General features: G+C 37.3%; 1 long non-coding RNA gene across 1 annotated transcript; it reads left to right on the top strand.

Moving 5' to 3' along the window:
• The first annotated feature begins 45 nt into the window (after positions 1–45).
• On the top strand, positions 46–3,589 carry LOC141567178 (uncharacterized). Its single transcript, XR_016021279.1, has 3 exons — positions 46–340; positions 553–2,810; positions 2,915–3,589. It is a non-coding gene; the product is annotated as an uncharacterized LOC141567178 (long non-coding RNA).
• Positions 3,590–15,342: the final 11,753 nt, after the last annotated feature.

The raw sequence follows: 15,342 nt of genomic DNA, 5'->3' as shown, positions 1-15,342 counted from the left end.
CTCAGCGGCGCGCGATGCGGCGGCAGCTTGATACCGGCCCGCCGGGGTGCTCCAGGCTCTCCCGCGGTGACCTGCTCGTCGCCCCGGGCGCAGTGCTCCTGCCACCCGGCTCCGCCACTGCGAGCTGCTGCTGGGGCTGCGCCGGAGGGAGCGCTGCGGGGCGCGACCGCGGGTGGGGCGGAGGCCCGGGGCGGCCTAGAGGTGGCTCCTCCGGGCCCGCGGTGCCTGCCCAGCGCCTCCGCCCCCAGGACCGAGGCCAGGAATGTGAACTGATGCGTGTACCGGTTCAAGGCTGCACCTGTCCTGGTCATCGCTAAACTTTCTGGCCTAGCAGGCTTGGGTAAGTGGCCCGGGGTGGCAGTTGCGACTGTAGGAAACGAGTGTGCGAGGGTGAGTGGGTGTGGTTGAAATGCTTGAAAAGCCTTATTTTCAAAATGAAAACGCATGGTTTAAAAAATTATTTCAGGAGAAGAATGCCCGGCGGTGGGGTGAGGGGTGGATATGGGGTCCGTCAGCTATCTCTGATCGACACGGACCTGTCATTCATTCCAGAATTATCTCGCGAGATCCACCACGTCCGAGGCACTAGAGAAACACCAGTATCCTGCTCTTTGGGAAGCTTACCTGGTGGTGTGGTAGACGGAATTAAGCAAACAAACAAGGTAATGACAGATTGTGTGAGGCTCTGCAAGAAATACACAAGAGTGATGAGAAAGATTATGTCCTCCCTGGCAGGATAGGATGGCGAGAGAAGAACACCGAAAGAAAGTGACAGTTGAGCAGCCTCCTGAGAAAAAGGCACAAAATACACTTAGACGCAACTTTATAGGTTGCGGAATCCCCTGAATAAGCCCACGGATTCCACGTTAAGAACCTGTCGCTAAGCCTTCTAAAGGCTGTTTCTGTGCTTCTGCATTTTCAGGAGGCTTGTTCTCCCTTTAGGGTTCACGGGGGCACTGATAGAAGAGGTTCAAGGCATGAATTAGGGAGCTTTAGAGATAGTGAGACAGCAACAGATGCTGATCGCAGAGGGAATTAGACCATCTGTCTTGAAAGACAGTTTCTTTAACCTTTAACTTTTTTGCTTTCCGTGTCACTATTTTTCTCAGACGCATGAATAAAATGACTTTTACCTGGGATCAAGAGGAACTGAATCTTCCCAAAAGATCATACTATGTTATGATCTGAATAAAGGATTGATGATATATTTTGCTAAATCAGTGAAAGACAAAAAAAAAAAGCCAACTTGGAAGAGAGATGGCCTATTCATGTAATAAAGCATTACCTGAATAACACCAATAAACTCAATGATGTTTATTAGATATTAGTTTATATAACTGCACAGTTAATTGAAGATTGTTTGGATAATATTAGGATGAGATGTCCCTATTTTTATTTTACTCTTTAATCACTTATTTTGGCTTATACTAAACTAACAGAAAAATATTTTGTTGTGTCTTCTGGGAAAACTGGAAGGGATCTCACACTGATTGAGTGACTACTGTTTGCACAGCATTGTGCTGGCACGTAAATATATTATCCCTTTCAGTACTAGAACCAACCTTGATATATGGGGATTATTATGCCCATTTTAGTTACACAGACATTGAGATTCAGAGAGATTGCAACTTGCCTAAGGTAACAAAACTGGTAGCTGGAAGAGCCAAAGTTTGAACTCAGAACTTTCTGGCCCTGATTCCCTTTACACCATGTTTTTGTACTTGAATATTTAAGAGGAAAATATAAGTGAAGTGTCCAGCCAAGCCGATTTCTGTTTTGCTTTTAGAATTTTATTATGCAAATGTACTTTAAGGTAGAGTGTAAATGAGGCAATTTTGGAAGCTCTCCGTTTTTTTCTTCTCCCGCTATAGGATATTTGCCATCTATTTGGCACCCAAAAAACTACTCTACTTGTTTTAAGAGTTCCTACTGCCATGTGTCTTTTGAACACTTACAAGAATGTTATAAAGTATGATGCTAAATGTTTTGTCATTGCAAGGGGGTCCTGACTAAATGGGACACTCTGAATTATTTCACAGACAGTGTTTCCCTGCACAGTAAGTGATCTTTATACCAAAAATACATGTTCCCTGTTCTTTATGGAATAGTTTGACATGCGAATGCCCCCAGGTCTGAGTGGGCTCTAGGGACAAATGAACAGATGAAGAAAAAGTTTGCAAGTGTTTATACAGTTTTGAGGAATGAGGTAGTAGGATTTGTACATTTTTGTTCCTTTCGTATCAGATCCTTCACATTTTTCTTTGATGATGTCAAAAAACAAAAATTTTCCTTTCTCAAGAGGAAACATTTATTTTTGTGCTTTTCACAAAATTAAGTTGTCCTTTGCAAATACAATACTATGTTCACCCTATACGTATCTCTGGAAAACGTCGTTAGTTCAAACATTACAAAGAAGATGCCACTTTTCAGAGGCTAATATTTTTATTATTATAGTAGAGTGTGTGTGTGTGTGTGTGTGTGTGTGTGTGTGGGTGTTGGAAGCATTTTTTAAATTTTAATTAACTCCTTACAAACCTATGGAAACCTAGCAAAGCAACAGTCTTCAACTGTGTATATTTGTTTTAAATATAACATACCCTCTTTCCAAAAATTTCTTCTTATCTAGACTTACTATTTTTACTTGCTATTTGCTATATTTTCTTGAAAATAATTGTAGACTCACAAGAAGTTGCAAAAATAGTGGAGAGATCCTGTGTACCCTTCACCCAGCTTCCTCCATTGGGTAGCATCTTACATACCTATAACACATCATTAAAACTAGGAAATTGACATCTGGCTATCTTCCTTAGGTTTGTATAGTTTCTTTTTGTTTCATTATATCAAAAAATTAACCATTTTGTAACAATTCATTTCTATTGTATTTGATTTGGCTCCTTTCCTTTTCCTAAATTAGCAGATGACAACGTCAGTAAGTGTTCATGGTGCTCGTGTGGAATTACAAGTTTACTAAAAAAATTCTGTGGGTCAACACACTTAAAAATTAATCATTTGTAAAATTTTTGGGTTTTTTCCCCTGCTTATACTATTCCATGTCATTCTGCCCTAATAAAGCTATAAATTTATACAACTTGTGTATGTGTTTTAATACATCCTCTGACCACTGAAATGTTTTCAAAGAGATTGGTATTAAAGTAAAAGGAAAATGAATGCAAAGCTCTTCATTTGATTTTTTAAAAGTTTTTAAACATCTAACTATCCAAATAAGAGTGCCATGGTCTATTAGTTCGGAAGCCAGATCTCATTTATGGCTAATTCTGTCTCTGTATGGCTTTTCCTAACCAGCGCAACTCATGCTTTTCTCCACCATTGAGTAAACAAAGGAAATGAAAGAAAAGATGTGGAACTTACTTTCTTTAGTTTTAGTGGTGAGGATAGGTTGATGAGAGGAGAGAATTTGGGATTTTGCGTAGGTATCAATTACGTATCAATGCATAATCACAAGTAATCAAGTAATGACTTTTATGCATTATATACTCATTATAAATGAGTAGTCAAACATCCTTCATATTATGGCTCATTTAGCAAACTTATTCATCTGCTGTGTACCAGGCACCCAGTTAGGCACTAGTAACACTCTGTTTTTAAAATGAGTATTAAGTGCTTCCTATGCGCCAGGTACTTCCTAGAAGCTATGGATCTAATAAGAAGTAAAAAGAAAGCTTTCCTTCTCTCATGAAACTTAACTGTCTGGTAAGGGAGACAAATTATCACACAAAGGTAAATTTATATGCCTAATGGGTATTACTAAGGGTAGGTGTGTGACGCATGAGGGCATTAAAGTGGAACGCAACCTAATCTGGGGCATCATAAATGGCTTCTCATAGCAAGAGGTGCACTGAGCCAAAGTTTAAAACTGCCAAAGAGTGAACTTGATGTCGAATAGAGGGAAAGCAAGGAAGAACATTGAAAACCTCGTGAGGGAACCAGAGACTGAAAAGAAATGAGGGAGAGGGTGTGAGACGAGTCTAGAGAATTAAGTACGGGCTCACCATGCAGGGTCTTACAGGCTTGGAAAGGATTCTTTGCAAAGCACTGCAAACCAATTGAAGAGTTTTTATTGGGAATAACATGATCAGATTTGTGTTTCAAAAGATTGTCTAGCTTCAGTGAGAAGAATTCATTCTTTAAATGTATATGTCCTGAGTGCCCACTATAGGCCAACTACTAGTTTGTGCGCTGAGTACACAGCACTGGACAAAACGGACAGAGTCCCTATTTTCTGAGGGTCTTACAATACACCAATAGTACATAAGATGATGAGAAGTGCTACAAAGAACCCAGGTAAGAATAAAAGGGTAGGGTGGTGTTGCTATTTGATTAGCTTGAACCATATGAAATGACTGATCTTTTTACATCATTCTTTTTTAAACCTCAGAATGACATTAGAATCATGTGGGTCAACCTGGTTGGATGACATTAGAGTTATTAATATATTGTTCAATCTAATACTTGGAAGAGTCAGAGAAGACCTCTAAAGGAGGTGATACAAAGAGAGAGAGGTAAGTCATGCAAATACCTGGGGGAAGAACATCTCAAGCAAAGGGACAGCAAGTGCAAAGTCCCTAAAGTAAGAATGTACTTGGCCATCTTTGAGTAACAAGGAGGTCAGTGTGGCTGAAGAGTAACGCGCAGGAGCGAAGAGTGGTAGTAGGGACCAGATCTTGCTGGGTTTTGTAGACTGTGGTAAGAAATTGGCTTTTCCTCTTTGAATGAGTTCAGCTATTGGAGATTTTTGACCAGAGAAGCTACATAATCTGTCATTAGTAGAATTTAGGGGGTGGGTATAAAAAAGGATCACTTAAAATCCTTTCAACTTTGCTGTATGTTTGAAATATTTCCTAATAAAATGAGGAGACTGTTTCAGCTGCTGTGTTGTGAATAGACTGGGAGGCAAGGATGAGATCGGTAGACCAGTTAGGCTATTGCAGTAATTCAGCTGGCAGTGAAGACAGTAAGAAGTGAGTAGATTGTGAATAAGTGTTGAAGATAGAGCCAATAAGATTTGTTTATGGAACGGATTTGAGAGGTGAGAAACCGAAAGATAAAAGATAACATGTCAGGTTTTAGACCTGAACAGCTGAAAGGGTGGGGTTGCCCTCTATTGAAATTCGGAAGGCAGTCTATCTAGGTCAAGCAGTTTTGGAGGAAAAGACTTTTTGGGACAAAGTAAGTTTGGGATACCTGTTGGACATCTAGGTGGAGATATTAAAGAGGCAATTGACTATACAAGTCAGTAAGTCAGAGGAAATATCCAGGTAGGAAATACAAATATATGAATCCACCTGAAAATTAAGAATACATACAAGTACAAATGCCTTGAGAATAAAATGCAAGTATTCAAGTTCAGCCTAAAGTTCAGCATAAAGCCTCTGACTCATGCTTTCATTCTAGGCTGACTTTGTTTGTAGGTAGTTATCAGTTACTTTATACTGCCTTTCAGAATATCTGTGTGTTACTGTCTGCAGTTTACTTGTGTTCTAAAGAGTGTAAATGTTTAATGTTGGTCTTATCTTCCCAAGCAGAATATACATTTCTTAAAAAATAATCTGTACAATGCCATATTCCTAAAAGACATTTTGCAATGCTCATATAATAAACTATTCTAATGTAGTTTTTCATTTCTTCTATTGTCATAAGCATCAATTTTCTTATAAATCTTTAATTTAGACACTTCTAGCTATCTTGTGAAAATAAACGTAGAGTTAGAATTTTTTATCTTTTGCCACTTGTGCCCATTTTAAGGTCAGACAGAGACCTTTTTTTTTTAAAAAAATGGCTCAGCTCTCCTCCTCCAAACTGTCTTTATACTCAGACTTCATGTCTTGCAATACTTCAGTCCAGCAGAAAGGAGATCCTTCCTAGTAGACCCTGAATTCACTAATTGAACCAAAATAGGTAACCTGTCCATCCCTTAAGAAATAACTGTAGCTGGGGAAATTCTGTGCTGTGACTGGCCAGGTATGAGTCATGTGCTTCACCTCTGGTTCACCCAGGGAACATAGACTGTACGAGAGGAGTGGTTGGCCAGAAGAAGATATGTAGTACTGTCACCACAATGAGGAAATGGATACTGACGGTCAAAAAGCAATACATACGCCGCCAAGTAACTCAAAGACCTAGGTGTTGTTCCTCCCTTAAGCTTTTAAGAGAAGTTAGTAATGCCAGGCACTCACTTTGAATCTCTTCCAATTCCATACACAATACTGCATTTTCCCCTGAATCATTAGACTGTCATATATTCACTTGTCATTGATGAGTGCACGTCACAAAAAATAAGTGTGTGAGTACAGAACTTAACAAGCTGGAAGGGTCAGTATTTCAGCACATCACTTTCCAGGATACTCCCACCTGGGTATTGCAGGTAGTTTCTTGTCCTACAATTCTTTCCTATTGTCAGTCTGCCCAAAACATTTTTATTTGCCCTCAATACCCTGGGGGCAGGGTGGCTGCTAGCTGAGGTACCTGGGAAACCACGGCAGAAGCAAGCAACGCTTTTGCTTAAGTTCATCTTTAGGACATATGCACAGTGTGGCATCTTGAAAGCAAAATGTATCTGCGCATATGTATGTTTTCGGCTTCTTTTCAGCTTCACCATTTGCATTCCTTTCTACACTAACAGGTCACTTTCCCCATAAGATGTTTGACCTAACTTATATGGCCTTTTTAACCTTTTAGTTCAAATTTTACTACAGAAAATGGATAACTTTGGTGTAAAGAGAATGTTGGTTCTATCTATTATTCTGGAATTTGGGATGGCTCCTCTAGTTTGCTGCTTCCCTGGACACCAAACATAACATTCTCTGTTCTAGGACCTGCTTCAAGTTGGTCATAAGACTGGCAGGAAATCAAACCAAACTAAATGAATAGTTGTTGAAGTTAATCTCGCATCCTGGAGCTGTGCATGCTGTGGAATAGCCTGCTTTGTTCAGCACAGTTCTAATCAGAATCACTGGCCCGTGGTCCTGTGCCTCAGAATTTCAAGTTTGGAAATTGGATTTGAGTCTGGTTATTTTAAAAATAGGTATGATAATGGAGTATAGCCCTTAAAATTTCTATTGTAAGAGCAAATGACATGGGATTGTGTTAACCATGTATTCAAATGTAAAAAGGTTTGCTAAACAGTATGTTCTAGATGATTCCAATATTGCTTGGTATTATACAGACATAGGGAAATACTAAAAAAGACACCAAATGTTAACCTTAGGAAATGGAATTTTCAATGATTTGCTTTAATTTCATTGTTTGCTTTTCAAAATATTTCTAGATGAAATGTGTTACGGATGTACTCAGGTAAATTAATTTTTAAAGAAAAATAGTTTACGATACCAACACCCCAGTCAAAGTATGCAAGAGATATAACTAAAAAGTAGATCTAATTATGATTTTCACTGCTCAGAATCATTAGAGATTTTTCCTCTTGCTACATCAGTTGTTCTTTCATTTAAAACAAAACAAAACACTATTACTGGATGCTGGGAGTAAATGAACAATCCAGGTATGGCTCCTGCCCTCCTAAAAGTAACTCACCATCTTGTGGAGTTTAGCAAGTGAGCTGACAGAATCATGTCCCTGTTGATAACAGTTTTGTGCCTTCTCCGTGAGAACATCTAACCCTCCTTTCCCAAATCTGGCTTTGGTACCTCAGCTGACAAGGGCGTTGAGCTCTCGCACAGTGCCACTTGCTGAGTCACATCCCCATCTTGGTCCCCGTAGTAGGGTTCAGTTATTAGAGTAGTAGTCAATTATTTGAGTGTGTAAATAAAAGTACAAATACCAGTTACAGGAACATAGGTCTTATAAATGTAATTTGAATGGTGTAAAGATAGAAATCATTAGGTGTGCTAGAAGCAGTGTAACTTTAGCCTAAGACAACCAGACATTCATGAAATGAAAGCCAGTAAACTGAGTGAAGGAAAAAGATCAGAACAAAAACAGAATCCCGGAAATGTTTACTGCTAAAGGTTATACCTAAAAGTCTAGGTATGTTTAGAGACTTGGATCTTACTTTTTCTCCAGGGAAAGATTCCTCCTAAAACATATAAGTTTGTTGTCTGATTTTTAGGTACATTTTTAAGTGTGCTCTATGTTTGAAAGTTGGGAACTGCCTGCGGTGGCTTACTATTGCCTATAGAATATGTTCGGACTCATTTATCACATCAATGATGTTAAAATTCACAAGTTTATAATGATACTGAGAAAAAGAAGTTATAGGTTATCTATAGAAGTTGCTAAATAATATGGTAATGGTAATTGGTAAATTATTTAAACATTTATTCTGCCTTTCTTGTACAAATTATATTTTAGAGTAGCCAGAGTTGTTAAGGAAAAGTCCTTTTGTATAAAATATTTCCACCTAACAAATGTAAAAGGAATGATAAAATTAAAAAATCATCATTTTTAATTCCTCATAAAATAACAGATTTAAATAACAGTCATCAATGGCTACTAAAACCATTAAATGAATGATTGATGGGTAGGATTTATAACGGCTGGATCAGGCTAATAACACCTGGATCAATTTTAACATCACTAAAAGTCGAAGAACCATATATCATATGCATCCTGATGTGGTGCAATAAAAAAATATAGTAAATCACCAATGAATTATTTTTGCCACTTCCCAAAGTATTTTGAATTTGAATCCTATCAAGCCTCTAAATATAACTATCGATTTATGAGGAAAAGGGAGAATGAACAATAGAGGAAAGTGTTAAACAACACCAAGATGCAAACAACTAAACCCAGAATATGGAAAGTTCTATAGGACAAATGATAAGATTTCTTCAACAAATAAATTAGTAAATTAAGAGATTTAAGAGATCTAACAACCAAACATAGTATGTGGATCCCGCTTTGATAAACCAATTATAAAGAGACATTTTTGAGACAATGGGGAAATTTGACCACAGACTGGATATTAAATTATATTAAGGAATTGTTATTAATTAAGGGTTAATAATTTGTCAGTGTCATAATGATACTATGGTTAGGTTTTTGAAACGTCTTTTGTCTATTAGAGAGACATATACACTCTATAATTTAAGGGTGAAATTCTGTAATCTCCAGGATTTCTTCTAAACTACTTCAGAGGGAAGGGGGGAAATGGCAGGACAGATGAAACAAGATTAGGCAAGGATTAATGTGTGAAAGCTGAGTGAAAGGTAAGAGGGAGGGGGGTGGGTATAATACCATATTGTCTATTTTGTGTGTGTGTTTTAAATTTTCCATAACGGAAAGTTAAAAATTAAATCAATAAGTACAGACATACTTAAAGGCTTTAGGGCACCTTATTTCTACACCTGACTTGTGCCCTGGGGAAGAGACTGAGTGAATACCAAGAATTTTAACATCGGGATTCCTAAGCCAGTTGGTGTGGGTTGCACTGGTCTAAATATGTAATCCTGAGGAAAGGAGAATTCCCCTTTCTTTTTTGTGGAACCACTGAGGGGAAGTGCACCGGTAACAGCCACCATAAGAGGAAAGGAAGTTCAATCCAGGTCACTTCTCTCAGATGGCCGAAGTAGAGGTAGCTGACGCTCTCGATGAAACCTGGAGCTTTGGTCTGAATTAAGGTGTAATTATCTCAACCAGGGCTTCATTAGGTATGAGGACACTGTGCTGAAATCCTGTGGGCGGCAATGGAAATTGACAGGGGCCTTGCTTTCCAAGGGCAGAGCTTTGGAATGTTTTGGAGTCAGTAGTGACACCAGTCTCCCAGGTGCCACAGCAGCTAGGGTGACACCTGGCAGAGCCATCAGCTGTGGTTGTGAGCACTGTGGTTCCTAGACACACGGGGGAAAGAGGTGGAGCGAGGAGAGAACAGGTCTCGGTTTCCCACTGATCTAGGCATGTAGGGCTTGTGTTGACAAAACCGACACCTCAGTGGTGACACTTGCATTCTTCAGTTGGTGAAGCAGGGTTTACTCATTACCCAGTTTTTGAATTACACAATTGTATCATTATAGTTTATGGAAACCACTGTGACATGATTCAGAGGTGTGACCACAGTATTCCTCCCACTCCCTTGTCCCTTGTGTAATCTTGGGCAGGTTGCTCTTCTTTACATTAGGATAATAAATACCTTGCCTCTCTACCTCCAGGGTTATCGTGAGGATCTTAAGAGAGGATATATGGAACTATAGTTTTTGTGAACTATCACATGCTCTCTAAATGTTAGGCATCATTATTATCCTGTAAAGGACGAGGCGATTTATATCTGAAAGCCCCTTATTTTCTTTGATTCTATGTTAATAATAAGTGTTTAATTAGTATATTATAAAATTGGATAGTAAGAAACATCTACAGAGAAGTTTAGCATATAGTATGATCTTCCTGCGTTCTCCTATGTTACGCAGGAATTCCTGGGAATAAGAAAATCGTATCCAGTTAATATAGTTATATCTTTGAATATATGCTCATCAATTTAGGAGACAAATAACTTACTATGTATTCCATAAATAATGCCTATTACTATTTTATAATCTCATAAGTCAATGTTTCTTCTATTTAACGATGTGTAATTAATTAGGGAACTACTAGAGTACGAGTTGGCAATCCGTGGCCTATGGAACAAATCTAGCCACCACCTATTTTTGTATGACCTACCAACTAAGAATTATTTTGACATTTTGAAATAGTTTTTTAAAAAACTCAAAAGAACAGTATTTTATGACATGAATAGTATATGAAATTCAAATTTCAGTGTCTATTTATTGGAACACAGCCACACCCATTTGTTTATGTACTATCTAAGGCTGCAACGGCAGTTGAGTACTTGTGAGAGAAACCATATGGTCCACAAAGCCTGAAATATTTGCTCTCTGGCCTTTTACAGAAAAGTTTGCCTATTCCTAGAATAGACGATTCAAAAGGGACAGAAATAAAACAAAAAACAAACTTTTTTTCCTAGGTAGTTAGCTATCTCTTAGAATAAATCAACCTGGAATATGTGGACTCAAATTATGCATATGCAATAAGAGAAATTCACAGTTAACAGTTTTAATATGCAGTAACTAGTTTTGAGTGAGTTAAGGAAAATTTATTTAGAAAATATAAATAGAATACAATTAAATTCTTAAAAATATGTTCCCATTTTGCTCAATGTTGGTGGCAGAGTAAAGAGAACAGGGAGTATAATTACTCTCTGATTAGCATACAATAGAATCTGACTCTGGCTAAGGGAAAAAGGAAGTCTCCTGGAAAGAGGATTCTTTAGCAGTTCCGGAGTTGAGGGAAGAGCTGGAGATCACGACTTCTGGAAGGGCTAAGAGGATGGAGTAATGTGATTGGGAGCCTCACTGGAATCCCATAGTTGGAATGGAGAAAGGACAAAGGGAAAGTAAAAAGGGGGAAGGGATGCCAGGCAGACAAAAACCAATAGATGTGCTCCCAGGGAGCTTGTCAGGAAATATGGACTTTAATCCTAACTTCAGCACCACATGAACGTAGTAAGCCACCTCATTCGGCTTCAGTTAGGGGTACTTGGAGTACATGTTAGTATAAAAAGGTAGGGATACAGTGAGACCCACCTGCCATGAAGCTACTTATTGGCCAGAGTACAAAAACTCTTATCCTCGGAACACTTTTTTAAAGTTAAAGAACAATGTCTTGAAAAGGATCAAATATTGTGTGACCACTATCACCACTTCTTTTCAACATTGCACTAGAGTTTTCAGCCAGCACAATAAGACAAGAGAAATAAAAGACATATGATTGATTATAAAGGAAGAAAAAAGTTACCGTTTTTTGCAGATGGTGTGATTGTATACATATAACATTCAAAAGACTCTATAAACTGTTACAATTAATGAGTGAATTCAGCTATGTTACTAGGTGAGGGTCAATATTGAAAATTTTATTTCTATACCATCAACACAATAATAACAAATACAATGAAAAATTTTTAATTTTTCACTATTTATAATATCAAAAAACATTAAATATGTAGAAATAAATGTAATGAAAAATGTGCAGCCAATTTCCTCAAATTAAGTATAGATTAATGCAATCCCAATGAAAATCTCAGAAGACTTTTTTTATTATTAAAGTTTATTGGGGTGACAATTGCTAGTAAAGTTACATAGATTTCAGATGTACAATTCTGTATTACATCATCTAAAAATCACATTTTGTGTTCACCACCCAGAGTCAGTTCTCCTTCTATCACCATATATTTGATCCCCTTAACCCTCATCTACCACTCCTCTCCCCCTTACCCTCTGGTAACCACTAACTATTGTCTGTGTCTATGAGTTTTTGTTTGTCTTGTTCTTTTGTTGTTTTTGGTTTATATACCACATATCAGTGAAATCATACGGTTCTCTGCTTTTTCTGTCTGACTTATTTTGCATAGCATTATAATCTCAAGATCCATCCATGTTGTCACAAATGGTCCTATTTCATCTTTTCTTACCACCGAGTAGTATTCCATTGTGTATCTATATCACAACTTCTTTATCCATTCATCTATCGAAGGATATTTTGGTTGTTTCCATGTCTTGGCCACCGTAAATAAAGCTGCAATGAACATTGGAGCACACGTGTCTTTATGTATAAATGTTTTCAGATTTTTGGGTAGATACCCAGGAGAGGAATTGCTGGGTTATATGGTAATTCTATTCATAATTTTTTGAGGAACCTCCACACTGCCTTCCATAGCGGCTGCACCAGTCTGCATTCCCACCAACAGTGTATGAGGGTTCCTTTTTCTCCACAGCCTCTCCGACACTTGTTACTATTTGTCTTGTTGATGATGGCCATTCTAACTGGGGTGAGGTGATATCTCATTGTGGTTTTTATTTGCATTTCTCTGATGATTAGTGATTTTGAGCATTTTTTCATATGTCTATTTGCCATTTGTATGTCCTCTTTGGAGAAATGTCTCTTCAGGTCGTCTGCCCATTTTACAATTGGGTTGTTTGTTTTTTTGTTGTCGAGTTGCATGAGTTCCTTGTATATTCTGGATATTAGCCCCTTATCGGAGGCACTATTTGCAAAAATCTTCTCCCATTCAGTTGGTTGCCTCTTTATTTTGTCGATGGTTTCTTTTGCTGTGCAGAAGCTTTTAAGTTTGACATAGTCCCATTCATTTATTTTAGCTTTTACTTCCATTGCCTTTGGAGTCAAATTCATAAAATGCTCTTTGAACCCAAGGTCCATAAGTTTTAGTACCTATGTTTTCTTCTATGCAGTTTATTGTTTCAGGTCTTATGCTTAGGTCTTTGATCCATTTTGAATTAATTTTGGTACATGGTGACAGATAGCAGTCCAGTTTCATTCTTTTGCACGTGGCTTTCCAATTCTGCCAGCACCATTTATTGAAGAGGCTGTCTTTCCTCCATTGTATGTTTTTTGTTTCTTTGTCAAAAATTATCTGTCCATATTTATGTGGTTTTATTTCTGGGTTCTCAATTCTATTCCATTGGTCTGTGTGTCTGTTTTTCTGCCGATACCATGCTGTTTTGATTATTGTTGCCCTGTAGTACAAGCTAAAGTCAGGGAGTGTGATACCTCCAGCATTGTTCTTTTTTCTTAAGATTGCTTTGGCTATTCAGGGTCTTTAGTGGTTCCAAACAAATCTGATGATTTTTTGTTCTATTTCTTTAAAAAATGTTACTGGGATTTTGATGGGGATTGCATTAAATCTGTATATTGCTTTGGGTAATATAGCCATTTTAACTATGTTGATTCTCAGAAGACTTTTTTTAGTGGAAATTGACAAATTGATTCTAAAATTTATGAAGAAATGCAAAAGGTGAAGAATAGCTGAGGCAAGTTTGAAGAAAGAAAACAAAGCTAATGGATCTGTGCCAGCAGGTATCACAACCAACTGTCCTTTGCCAGGGGTAGTTTAATAGTTGCTTTTTTAAACCCAAAAAGTTACATACATCAAATCATTATGTTGTGCACTTTCTACTAATACAATCTCATATGTCAATTATGTCTCATTAAAATTGTGGGGGAAAATAAGAATGTACTGGGAAAACCAAGACAAGTCAGCCACCCTAAGACTTCGTATAAGGCTATGCTTATTAAGACAGTGTGATATTGACACAACTATAAACAAATAAACCAATAAAAGAGAACAGAAAGACCAGAAATAGACCCATATATATATGTTTTATCATCTGAGTATGACAAAAATGGCATAGCGGTAGTCCATTTGGGAAACAATGGTCTTTTCCATAAATGGTACTGGATAATTGGCTATCCACATTAAAAAAACAAAACAACAACAAAAAACTCATAACACAAAAATAAATTCCAGGTGAATTATATTTCTAAGTATGAAAGATAAAAATAATAAATCTTTTAGGAGAAAAAATAAGGGAATATCTATATGACTGTGATATGGACAGAGATTTCCAAATAAGACACAATATTTAAAATAAAGGGGAAATTTGATAAATTGGACTAAGTCAAATTTAAATGCTTGTATTCATTAAAAAATATATTTAAGAAAGTAAAAAAAAGCAAGCAAGCCATAGAAAGAGAGAAGATATATGTGATAATTATCTGTTTATATATAACATAATTATATGTATTAAATATAAATATATTGTATAAATATATGTTTGTATTAAAATATAAAATAATGTATTTTATATATAAATTACATATATCTCGTTTCACTCTATATATGTGTATGTATTTGTATGTGCGTATCTAGACCTAGATCTGTACATATATATATTATTTGTTAGATACATATCTCATAGTATATATAAAGAGTTCCCATAAATCAGTAAGAAAAAGACTTATGAAATGGTGTCTGAATTCATTAGTCATCAGAGAGATGCAAATTAAGAGCACTAAGAGATAACGCTATATGTCCACTAGACTAGCTAAAATGAAAAAGACAGTACCAAGTGCTGGTAAGGATATGGGGCAATTAGAACTTTCACACATTGTTAAAAGCAGTATCAAATGATACAACCATTCTGGGAAGCTCTTTGGTAATATCTACTAAAGTCATATCCTGTGACCTATTGATTCCACTTCTAGGTACATACCTAGGCACCTAACATAAAATTTCCTTAATGAGTTTAGACCTGGGGTCACAAATTTAAATGCATACAGAGAGAGGTCAGGCAAGTAATATCAATTGCTGACCAGAAGGGCATTTTCAGTGGAAGTGATTTAAGTGGATACACAGGACACTCTTTGGCATAGCTGCCCTTTTGTTTACTTTCCTCTGGAAACAGCCCGTGCTGCCATGTTTAGACCTCAAGGTTCTTCCTCTCTCATTGGCTGATTTCTCTTGAATAGACACCTTACCCATGCCAGGCTCCATGGACGCAGTTGGTGCTCTACCCAGATCCC

The sequence above is a fragment of the Rhinolophus sinicus genome, chromosome 5 (genome assembly GCF_057876585.1).
Source record: "Rhinolophus sinicus isolate RSI-liver-muscle chromosome 5, RSI-T2T, whole genome shotgun sequence".
Taxonomy (NCBI): Eukaryota; Metazoa; Chordata; class Mammalia; order Chiroptera; family Rhinolophidae; genus Rhinolophus; species Rhinolophus sinicus.
Note: the sequence above shows the minus strand (reverse complement) of the source record. Positions and strands in the feature narration are given on the sequence as shown.